The sequence below is a fragment of the Tripterygium wilfordii genome, chromosome 18 (assembly GCF_013401445.1).
Source record: "Tripterygium wilfordii isolate XIE 37 chromosome 18, ASM1340144v1, whole genome shotgun sequence".
Taxonomy (NCBI): domain Eukaryota; kingdom Viridiplantae; phylum Streptophyta; class Magnoliopsida; order Celastrales; family Celastraceae; genus Tripterygium; species Tripterygium wilfordii.
In genome coordinates, this window is record NC_052249.1 from 1,031,130 (window position 1) to 1,043,364 (window position 12,235).

Genomic DNA, 12,235 nt, shown 5'->3' on the forward strand with positions numbered 1-12,235 from the left:
ACTTACCAAGGGATCCACTATTACTTTGAAAGCACCATAAATTATTCTTAAGTTCTCACATGCAAGAAATAGAGCTAATCCCCCAATTCCCCCGCTAGTCGAAAACATGCAAACTCTTTGGAAAATCAATCTCAATCCCCTTAAAAAAGACCAAGAACATTTTATACTATGAAAAATATATGTGCAATCAAACTAGCAATCAAACTAGACAACTCAACACATTCACACAAGCAAAACCTTGTTATGGACCCTTTTGGTGTTCATAAATTCCCAATCCCAAATGTACACAAAAACATGAAATCATTGTGCTAAGTGAATGACTTACACAATTGAATTAAATGTATGTGTTTATGAAAGATAATTTTGGATGGGCATAGCTTTGAGAAAGAAATCACCTACAAGAGCAACTAATGCATTCACCAACTCACTTGCTTACCTTGGATCAAATTCATCAAAAGGTTAACTGGGTTGTAATGTGGTCATGGGACAAGGTAGGAAGAATTTGAATCTAGGTAACAAGTTGCAAGGTTAAGTTCAAACATGTGAGCTAAATTCTCATTTTGTCACCCCTTCCATTGTACCACAAATTCAAACACTTCTCATCCTTTACACACAAAGGATTAACTTTATTGCATACACCCATTTTTTTTTTTTTTTTTTTTGAATATAACATCATTTATACAACAACCCTCATAATTTTTTTTCTCATAATAAGGAGGGGTAATATCACTACCGATTTATTTTTCAAGCTCCTACTCAACCTTGCAACCAAAGATGGGAAATAGAAAATAGCTCACACAAGGCATGTAAGTGAAATCAAGAGGCTTAAAGAAATTTGGGGCTTATAATCACTCACAAATGAATAGGCTAAGCTCAAATCTCTCAACCTAGTGAATCCTTCAATCCTAAGTTCATAAGCAAGTGGCAAATACAAAAATCACACTTCTCAGTAATCAAATATAGTATTTGCAAAGCTATTGAAGAACACGCTCATAGGATGTCAAATGAATATCAATGAAGAGCATCACCCGAAACCCAATGTATATCAATGAAGAATGGTTCAAAAGAATGAGAAGGGTAAAAAGGTAATTTTTCAGACAAAAGAATCCAAAAAACGCAGTCATACAAATGCTTCAATGCCAAGATGTCTGCTTAACTACACAATTTTATATCAAACTAGGTCCCAATCATCCAAAGAAAGATTGATTACAATTATCCCACTCAATTGCATGTATCAACTTCACAAAAGAAACCAAGAAACCTACTCTACACTTGCACGTTTGAACAAGAATAATAAATTAACGTTCAAATTGGTAGTGAATCTCAAAAGCGTCTATCCATCCCCTCCTAAAGTCCATCTAGCATGTATGAACAACAAAGCACAACACAATAGGATAGAGGGTAGGAAATCATACCATACTCTTCAAAAGTGGTTGGAATCATGAGAAACGAAGCATATCCTGAAAAAGTTAAATACCAACCACACTATCCAAGCATGACACAACAAGACTTTTTATTTTTATTTTTTTTTCAAAATTTTCAAATTTTTGATATTCACAAAAGCACACCAAAATAAAGCAAGTTTCACAATGAATTCACAATTCACTCACCCCCAACTTAAATGAGACATTGTCCCCAATGTCAAGAATGAAAAACAAGGCAAGAACAAATTGTGAGATGCATTGTGAACATACAAAAACACACCAAAATTGAAATCAAATCAAAACTAATCACAACCATACTATGGTACAAGGGTGGAGTCTAACCATGACACATGGGAGAATTGGGATCCTTGAGATCCCAAGAACATCCTCATAATCACTACTCCCATGTTGAGGAACATGACGGACCACGCATGATTCGGTCCCTTTTTCCCGAAACTCACATGGAAAAAATTGTAATTGGGATTTGGGACGCCATACTTTTTTAATTTCTGTAAAAAATTTCTGTGCAAAGTAGCATTTAGAGGACTTTTTAAATCCACTTGGTAAAGGTATTTTTTTTGGTTTTTGAGGATGCACTTGGTATGATTCAACTTTGAGTGGGGAAGGCTCTAAAGCTCCTAAAAGAGAGGACAAAAATCCCACACCGTAAATAGTTAAGGATTTCAAAACTCCTTTCATAGCATCTCCCTCAATCAAAAGTTTACTACCTTTCTCAACCAATGCTAGTACAACCTCAATTGAATCATGTGCAAGTGTCAACTTTAATTTGTCCTCAACATAAGAGTGAATATAAAGCTTAGGGATGTACTCAATTGCCCTCCCAAGGTGTAACTCATTCCCTTTTGGTCTCACTTTGTTCTCCTCTTTCTCTTCATTTCTCTTCTCTTCGCTCTTTTCGTCAACCTTTTCAACTTGATAATTGTCCTTGTCTCGACATGATTTATCTCCAACTACAACATTTTTCACCTCACCACCCACTTCTTCCACTAATTTCTCATCCTCACTTACCTTAGGAGTCATGGTATTGTCAATTACTATCCCACTCCCTGAGGTAATGATGGGTTGTTCTTGTTCTTGCACATCCAACCCCTCACTTGAAGTTTCGAATTGAAATTCTAATGTTTGAGTGATCTTTGTCAATTGGCTTCTTAAATCTTCCAAGGCTCTATTGGTTTGCTCACGAAATTCAAATCTCCTTTGATTAACCTCCAATTGAGCTTCCATGAATATTTGAAGCGTATCCTCAAGTGATCTCTCTTGGGGTGGGGTGCATGGTTGGTAAGATGGTGGAGCTATACATTGGTGTGAAGATTGTGCTTGCCTAAAGGGTTGGTACTCATGTGCATGAATGTAGTCAAAAGGAGGAGGTGCATGTAAATTTTGTCCGAAGGGAGCATATTGTGGCACTTGTGGCATTTGATAATACATAGGTGGGTGGACATTTTGTGGGGCAAATTGCGCCGCATTGTCTTGTTGAAGTGGTTGAGGTGCATTTTGCAAAGCATGCTCAACTTGAACATTTTACAAATTTTGGGCATTGCCAATTTGGACATCTTGCCCTTGCACCGGATTCATCAACTCATCAATATTCACATGTTGCAAAAGACGACGCAATGCATCAAGATTCATATCACCCCCACGTACACTCCCCGCATCACTCACATTTATATCACCACTTATCCCATCTCTATTATACCCATGCCCACTAACATTATCTCTAGGTTGAGACATGATGGCAAGGAACAATAGCAAGTAACACACAAAAGTAGCACTCAACCACGTCAAGTAACACAAGATTATTTTTTTTTTTTTTAATGAACAACCAAGAACAATATTAAGCAAGAACAAGAGCAAGGATAGGAATAGAGCAACAATCAACCTTAGGAACAATAACACACCAAGATGTAGCAAGTAGTGATAAAAATAAAAATGCACAAAACTCTCTCAAACAACGTATCACTACCAAGCAGCAAACAAGGTGGCATCCATCGCCCACAGGAATCTAAGTTAGCCCCATCCGCCAAGTTCTCCTCACAAAAAATTTTTTTTTTTTTTTTTTTTTCAGCAACTACACTAAATCGACTACACTACAAAGCAAGTAAAAGGGAGGAATGAAGTTACCCTTGAAGCGTGACCGTGCTCCTTCCTTATTTGATGGTGTTTAATAGCATAAAGCTAGCATCTACAAGCCACCCAGCTCCGTCTTTGACACTCGCTTCCCCGGCAACGGCGCCAAAAACTTGACCGACACCAAAGTGTGTGTGTGTACTTACCCCAAGTGTAGGGTATCGTCAAGTAATAAACCGGTGAGTCCGGTATCGATCCACGAGGAAGCAATGCAAATTTGAAGTGAATGATATGCAAATGACTAGCTAACACTAATAAACACAATGAATATCAAATAAAAGCAAGTAAAAGAAATGGGCCGAATGACTCGGTAGCATGAGCGATTTTGTAATCAAAGTAAGCACAAATTGGATTTAAAACAATTAATTAAAAACCTAGTCTCTAATCCGTCCCGGTGGTTACTCGGTTCTCATACTCAAGGTATCATTGCAAACACACACAACCATACACAATGCATTGTGTGATACTATCAATCATGCATATGCAAAGAGAATTGGGATATAAGACTTCAATTCATACATGTAGGCCATCGGGTCTCTTAATCTACGATGAACGCAAAGGGATAAGCACCTAATATTATGGATTAATGTTCCCCCTTGGGGCTCGGCTTGGCTAACACCCTAGTTTCACACTCAAAGATCAATTAACCATAACTCTCCCATGCACATTCCTAAATTAACCCAAAACCCCATCATCAATACACATAATTAATAGCTATGCAATGGAAAACTCAATTAATTAAGGAAATCATGCAATGGATTTAACAATTCTCAATCTAACACATTAGATGCAATCCCTAGACTAGACAATCTAAGAATACAATCAAATATGTCATTCTCATATATCCAATCACACAACTATCACGAAATTAAAAGAGAAGGATCGAAACTACGACCCTTTGAGCATACCTTGAGTAATCGAAACCTTGCATCCACCTTTCGGGATTAGAAACTAGAGAAGAGAACTACCCACTCATGATTATTGCAATAAACATCCAATCTATTGTCATCTAAATCAGAGTTTATACAAAATCAAGAGAAAGCACCAAAAAACAACAAAGAAAACTTAGAGAGAGAAACTAGATCTACACTACTCCTATGGTGGCTTCATGTTGGAGAAGTGAATGAAATAATTCATTAAATCTCAACCTTGCAATATGTAGCCGTTGCACTTGCATTATTTTCCAAGTCTAGCTTTGCAAGATTTGAGTTGTCATGTGCACTTGCAGCCATCTTTGACCATTTGATTAAACTTGCACCAAATCTTGACCTTGGTATCTCCAACAATTTTGTCATCTTTGACCATTTGATCAAACTTGCACCAAATCTTGGCATTGGTATCTCCAACAATTTCCTTTTAAATGTGTAGCAACTTGCAGCCATCTTTGACTCCAAAAATCAAGTAAGATCTTCTTTTAAGTCAAAAATTGCAAGCAAGAATGTTGTCTTATGCACAACCATTGGATTCACCTTTAAATGATCATCTTAACCCTTCAAGTCTTGTTGTAATCTAATCCATTCATAAAACAATTCAATCTCGGCCATAGATTAGTGTACCGTTGGAGCTTGTAGTCTTCAAGAATATCTTCATAATCTAAGTCCCGACACCTCACAGCAAAAAGTGCCCAAAAAGTGCTCCAACTTGCCCAATTCAGTCATTTAAGCCCGATTTCCTGCAGAACCAACGGGAAACATGTATAAGGGTAAAATTACTTTATTTAAACACAAATGAATTACTATAAGCACTAGAACCTCCTAATTAGATAGTATTAGGACCTCAAAATAGAGGTCCGGTCACACCCCCCAACTTAGACGTTGCTAGTCCCTAGCAATGCAAACACTTCTAAAACTAAAATTTGCTAAATAAAATCCTAACTCACTGACGTAGGCATCACGGTTGCATTTAGCGCATGCAACAAGCCTTTAAACCCCTAGGTCACCCTAGTGGACGAGTTGTAGTCTCGTGAGGGCTTATCAGAGCGATACCCACAAACACTTACCAAGGGATCCACTATTACTTTGAAAGCACCATAAATTATTCTTAAGTTCTCACATGCAAGAAATAGAGCTAATCCCCCAATTCCCCCGCTAGTCGAAAACATGCAAACTCTTTGGAAAATCAATCTCAATCCCCTTAAAAAAGACCAAGAACATTTTATACTATGAAAAATATATGTGCAATCAAACTAGCAATCAAACTAGACAACTCAACACATTCACACAAGCAAAACCTTGTTATGGACCCTTTTGGTGTTCATAAATTCCCAATCCCAAATGTACACAAAAACATGAAATCATTGTGCTAAGTGAATGACTTACACAATTGAATTAAATGTATGTGTTTATGAAAGATAATTTTGGATGGGCATAGCTTTGAGAAAGAAATCACCTACAAGAGCAACTAATGCATTCACCAACTCACTTGCTTACCTTGGATCAAATTCATCAAAAGGTTAACTGGGTTGTAATGTGGTCATGGGACAAGGTAGGAAGAATTTGAATCTAGGTAACAAGTTGCAAGGTTAAGTTCAAACATGTGAGCTAAATTCTCATTTTGTCACCCCTTCCATTGTACCACAAATTCAAACACTTCTCATCCTTTACACACAAAGGATTAACTTTATTGCATACACCCATTTTTTTTTTTTTTTTTTTTTTGAATATAACATCATTTATACAACAACCCTCATAATTTTTTTTCTCATAATAAGGAGGGGTAATATCACTACCGATTTATTTTTCAAGCTCCTACTCAACCTTGCAACCAAAGATGGGAAATAGAAAATAGCTCACACAAGGCATGTAAGTGAAATCAAGAGGCTTAAAGAAATTTGGGGCTTATAATCACTCACAAATGAATAGGCTAAGCTCAAATCTCTCAACCTAGTGAATCCTTCAATCCTAAGTTCATAAGCAAGTGGCAAATACAAAAATCACACTTCTCAGTAATCAAATATAGTATTTGCAAAGCTATTGAAGAACACGCTCATAGGATGTCAAATGAATATCAATGAAGAGCATCACCCGAAACCCAATGTATATCAATGAAGAATGGTTCAAAAGAATGAGAAGGGTAAAAAGGTAATTTTTCAGACAAAAGAATCCAAAAAACGCAGTCATACAAATGCTTCAATGCCAAGATGTCTGCTTAACTACACAATTTTATATCAAACTAGGTCCCAATCATCCAAAGAAAGATTGATTACAATTATCCCACTCAATTGCATGTATCAACTTCACAAAAGAAACCAAGAAACCTACTCTACACTTGCACGTTTGAACAAGAATAATAAATTAACGTTCAAATTGGTAGTGAATCTCAAAAGCGTCTATCCATCCCCTCCTAAAGTCCATCTAGCATGTATGAACAACAAAGCACAACACAATAGGATAGAGGGTAGGAAATCATACCATACTCTTCAAAAGTGGTTGGAATCATGAGAAACGAAGCATATCCTGAAAAAGTTAAATACCAACCACACTATCCAAGCATGACACAACAAGACTTTTTATTTTTATTTTTTTTTCAAAATTTTCAAATTTTTGATATTCACAAAAGCACACCAAAATAAAGCAAGTTTCACAATGAATTCACAATTCACTCACCCCCAACTTAAATGAGACATTGTCCCCAATGTCAAGAATGAAAAACAAGGCAAGAACAAATTGTGAGATGCATTGTGAACATACAAAAACACACCAAAATTGAAATCAAATCAAAACTAATCACAACCATACTATGGTACAAGGGTGGAGTCTAACCATGACACATGGGAGAATTGGGATCCTTGAGATCCCAAGAACATCCTCATAATCACTACTCCCATGTTGAGGAACATGACGGACCACGCATGATTCGGTCCCTTTTTCCCGAAACTCACATGGAAAAAATTGTAATTGGGATTTGGGACGCCATACTTTTTTAATTTCTGTAAAAAATTTCTGTGCAAAGTAGCATTTAGAGGACTTTTTAAATCCACTTGGTAAAGGTATTTTTTTTGGTTTTTGAGGATGCACTTGGTATGATTCAACTTTGAGTGGGGAAGGCTCTAAAGCTCCTAAAAGAGAGGACAAAAATCCCACACCGTAAATAGTTAAGGATTTCAAAACTCCTTTCATAGCATCTCCCTCAATCAAAAGTTTACTACCTTTCTCAACCAATGCTAGTACAACCTCAATTGAATCATGTGCAAGTGTCAACTTTAATTTGTCCTCAACATAAGAGTGAATATAAAGCTTAGGGATGTACTCAATTGCCCTCCCAAGGTGTAACTCATTCCCTTTTGGTCTCACTTTGTTCTCCTCTTTCTCTTCATTTCTCTTCTCTTCGCTCTTTTCGTCAACCTTTTCAACTTGATAATTGTCCTTGTCTCGACATGATTTATCTCCAACTACAACATTTTTCACCTCACCACCCACTTCTTCCACTAATTTCTCATCCTCACTTACCTTAGGAGTCATGGTATTGTCAATTACTATCCCACTCCCTGAGGTAATGATGGGTTGTTCTTGTTCTTGCACATCCAACCCCTCACTTGAAGTTTCGAATTGAAATTCTAATGTTTGAGTGATCTTTGTCAATTGGCTTCTTAAATCTTCCAAGGCTCTATTGGTTTGCTCACGAAATTCAAATCTCCTTTGATTAACCTCCAATTGAGCTTCCATGAATATTTGAAGCGTATCCTCAAGTGATCTCTCTTGGGGTGGGGTGCATGGTTGGTAAGATGGTGGAGCTATACATTGGTGTGAAGATTGTGCTTGCCTAAAGGGTTGGTACTCATGTGCATGAATGTAGTCAAAAGGAGGAGGTGCATGTAAATTTTGTCCGAAGGGAGCATATTGTGGCACTTGTGGCATTTGATAATACATAGGTGGGTGGACATTTTGTGGGGCAAATTGCGCCGCATTGTCTTGTTGAAGTGGTTGAGGTGCATTTTGCAAAGCATGCTCAACTTGAACATTTTACAAATTTTGGGCATTGCCAATTTGGACATCTTGCCCTTGCACCGGATTCATCAACTCATCAATATTCACATGTTGCAAAAGACGACGCAATGCATCAAGATTCATATCACCCCCACGTACACTCCCCGCATCACTCACATTTATATCACCACTTATCCCATCTCTATTATACCCATGCCCACTAACATTATCTCTAGGTTGAGACATGATGGCAAGGAACAATAGCAAGTAACACACAAAAGTAGCACTCAACCACGTCAAGTAACACAAGATTATTTTTTTTTTTTTTAATGAACAACCAAGAACAATATTAAGCAAGAACAAGAGCAAGGATAGGAATAGAGCAACAATCAACCTTAGGAACAATAACACACCAAGATGTAGCAAGTAGTGATAAAAATAAAAATGCACAAAACTCTCTCAAACAACGTATCACTACCAAGCAGCAAACAAGGTGGCATCCATCGCCCACAGGAATCTAAGTTAGCCCCATCCGCCAAGTTCTCCTCACAAAAAATTTTTTTTTTTTTTTTTTTTCAGCAACTACACTAAATCGACTACACTACAAAGCAAGTAAAAGGGAGGAATGAAGTTACCCTTGAAGCGTGACCGTGCTCCTTCCTTATTTGATGGTGTTTAATAGCATAAAGCTAGCATCTACAAGCCACCCAGCTCCGTCTTTGACACTCGCTTCCCCGGCAACGGCGCCAAAAACTTGACCGACACCAAAGTGTGTGTGTGTACTTACCCCAAGTGTAGGGTATCGTCAAGTAATAAACCGGTGAGTCCGGTATCGATCCACGAGGAAGCAATGCAAATTTGAAGTGAATGATATGCAAATGACTAGCTAACACTAATAAACACAATGAATATCAAATAAAAGCAAGTAAAAGAAATGGGCCGAATGACTCGGTAGCATGAGCGATTTTGTAATCAAAGTAAGCACAAATTGGATTTAAAACAATTAATTAAAAACCTAGTCTCTAATCCGTCCCGGTGGTTACTCGGTTCTCATACTCAAGGTATCATTGCAAACACACACAACCATACACAATGCATTGTGTGATACTATCAATCATGCATATGCAAAGAGAATTGGGATATAAGACTTCAATTCATACATGTAGGCCATCGGGTCTCTTAATCTACGATGAACGCAAAGGGATAAGCACCTAATATTATGGATTAATGTTCCCCCTTGGGGCTCGGCTTGGCTAACACCCTAGTTTCACACTCAAAGATCAATTAACCATAACTCTCCCATGCACATTCCTAAATTAACCCAAAACCCCATCATCAATACACATAATTAATAGCTATGCAATGGAAAACTCAATTAATTAAGGAAATCATGCAATGGATTTAACAATTCTCAATCTAACACATTAGATGCAATCCCTAGACTAGACAATCTAAGAATACAATCAAATATGTCATTCTCATATATCCAATCACACAACTATCACGAAATTAAAAGAGAAGGATCGAAACTACGACCCTTTGAGCATACCTTGAGTAATCGAAACCTTGCATCCACCTTTCGGGATTAGAAACTAGAGAAGAGAACTACCCACTCATGATTATTGCAATAAACATCCAATCTATTGTCATCTAAATCAGAGTTTATACAAAATCAAGAGAAAGCACCAAAAAACAACAAAGAAAACTTAGAGAGAGAAACTAGATCTACACTACTCCTATGGTGGCTTCATGTTGGAGAAGTGAATGAAATAATTCATTAAATCTCAACCTTGCAATATGTAGCCGTTGCACTTGCATTATTTTCCAAGTCTAGCTTTGCAAGATTTGAGTTGTCATGTGCACTTGCAGCCATCTTTGACCATTTGATTAAACTTGCACCAAATCTTGACCTTGGTATCTCCAACAATTTTGTCATCTTTGACCATTTGATCAAACTTGCACCAAATCTTGGCATTGGTATCTCCAACAATTTCCTTTTAAATGTGTAGCAACTTGCAGCCATCTTTGACTCCAAAAATCAAGTAAGATCTTCTTTTAAGTCAAAAATTGCAAGCAAGAATGTTGTCTTATGCACAACCATTGGATTCACCTTTAAATGATCATCTTAACCCTTCAAGTCTTGTTGTAATCTAATCCATTCATAAAACAATTCAATCTCGGCCATAGATTAGTGTACCGTTGGAGCTTGTAGTCTTCAAGAATATCTTCATAATCTAAGTCCCGACACCTCACAGCAAAAAGTGCCCAAAAAGTGCTCCAACTTGCCCAATTCAGTCATTTAAGCCCGATTTCCTGCAGAACCAACGGGAAACATGTATAAGGGTAAAATTACTTTATTTAAACACAAATGAATTACTATAAGCACTAGAACCTCCTAATTAGATAGTATTAGGACCTCAAAATAGAGGTCCGGTCATCACTCTCGTCTTTTTCATCCCAGCTGAGTGAGCTAAGCTTTGCTTTCTTCATCAACCCCCCAAAATGGGTCTGTTTTGTTCCTTCACTTTCACTGTGCCTGCCACTGTTTATGCAAATTGGATGAATGAATGAGTGCATGCTAGCACATTATATATATACAAATACATATTCATCACTAGGTCCTATCTGGGTAGACGAAATTGATTCTGCTTGAATACTAGGGCCATCTTTTACAGCTTATCATGAGCGACTAAACCATAAAATATTCCGCTAGAGCCGCTATGGTATAAGGCAATATTCAGCTAGAGCCGCTCTGGTATAAGGGGCGAGCTACTATAATGTAGTTGGAGAATCCGCCGTTTCAACTACCACAATAGTATATTTCATTGCTCCGCTTTCCTGTAAAGTAGTCACCACCTAAGCCACAAAGGATGCTTTTTGACCAATAGCTACATAAACACATACTATATTTTCCCCTTGTTAATTGAGAATCACATCTATGGCTACCATTGTTTTACCGATCTGTCTATCCCCAATAATTAATTCTCGTTGACGACGTCATATAGCAGCAAAACCCAGGACAACGATCTTATAAATGGAGTTCTTTTATGATATGGGAACTTGTAGTTATTATCATTTGGGTATATACTGCATAAACTTATGGGTCCTCGTAATAGTCTACAAACTACGCGTATCAGATAAGTACATGTTACTTCCATGTTCAGTAGAAATCGAACTTATGACTTCCAAAGAGAGAAGGTTAGGAGTTGATTCCAACAATGATTTAAATTTAGGGAAATAGAACATATTCGCAGGCACTCTGTTCTTCATACACACAGATAAGTTACTGGGCTGCAAGAGATGAACACTGATATCTTTTGCATCCCTCTAGGAAGTGTTTCCTGTGTTCATGTCATCGTAGTTACTTGTCCTGAAATGTCTCGCCACATCTTGAAGAAACAAGACACTGTTTTTGTATCAAGACTCTCTTACCATGACTGCGGAAATTGCAACGAAAGGTTTCCTAACACCACCGCTCACGCCCTTCCGGGAACAATGGAAGAAAATGGAGGGAGTCATTGCTAGAGAACTAGTTTCTTCATCTAGGCACCGGTGGTTTAGTAGCGCAGGGATTGAAGAAGCTGATAACCTTGCTCACTATGTTCAGTTTCTTGTTGTCTTATGCTCATAATTACGTTATTCCTCCGCCATAAGCAAGGGCTATTAATAAAATTTCTGAGACTCACAGGGTGAAAATACATTGGAAATGTAGCAGTGGAGGTCCTGTTCATACCAAAA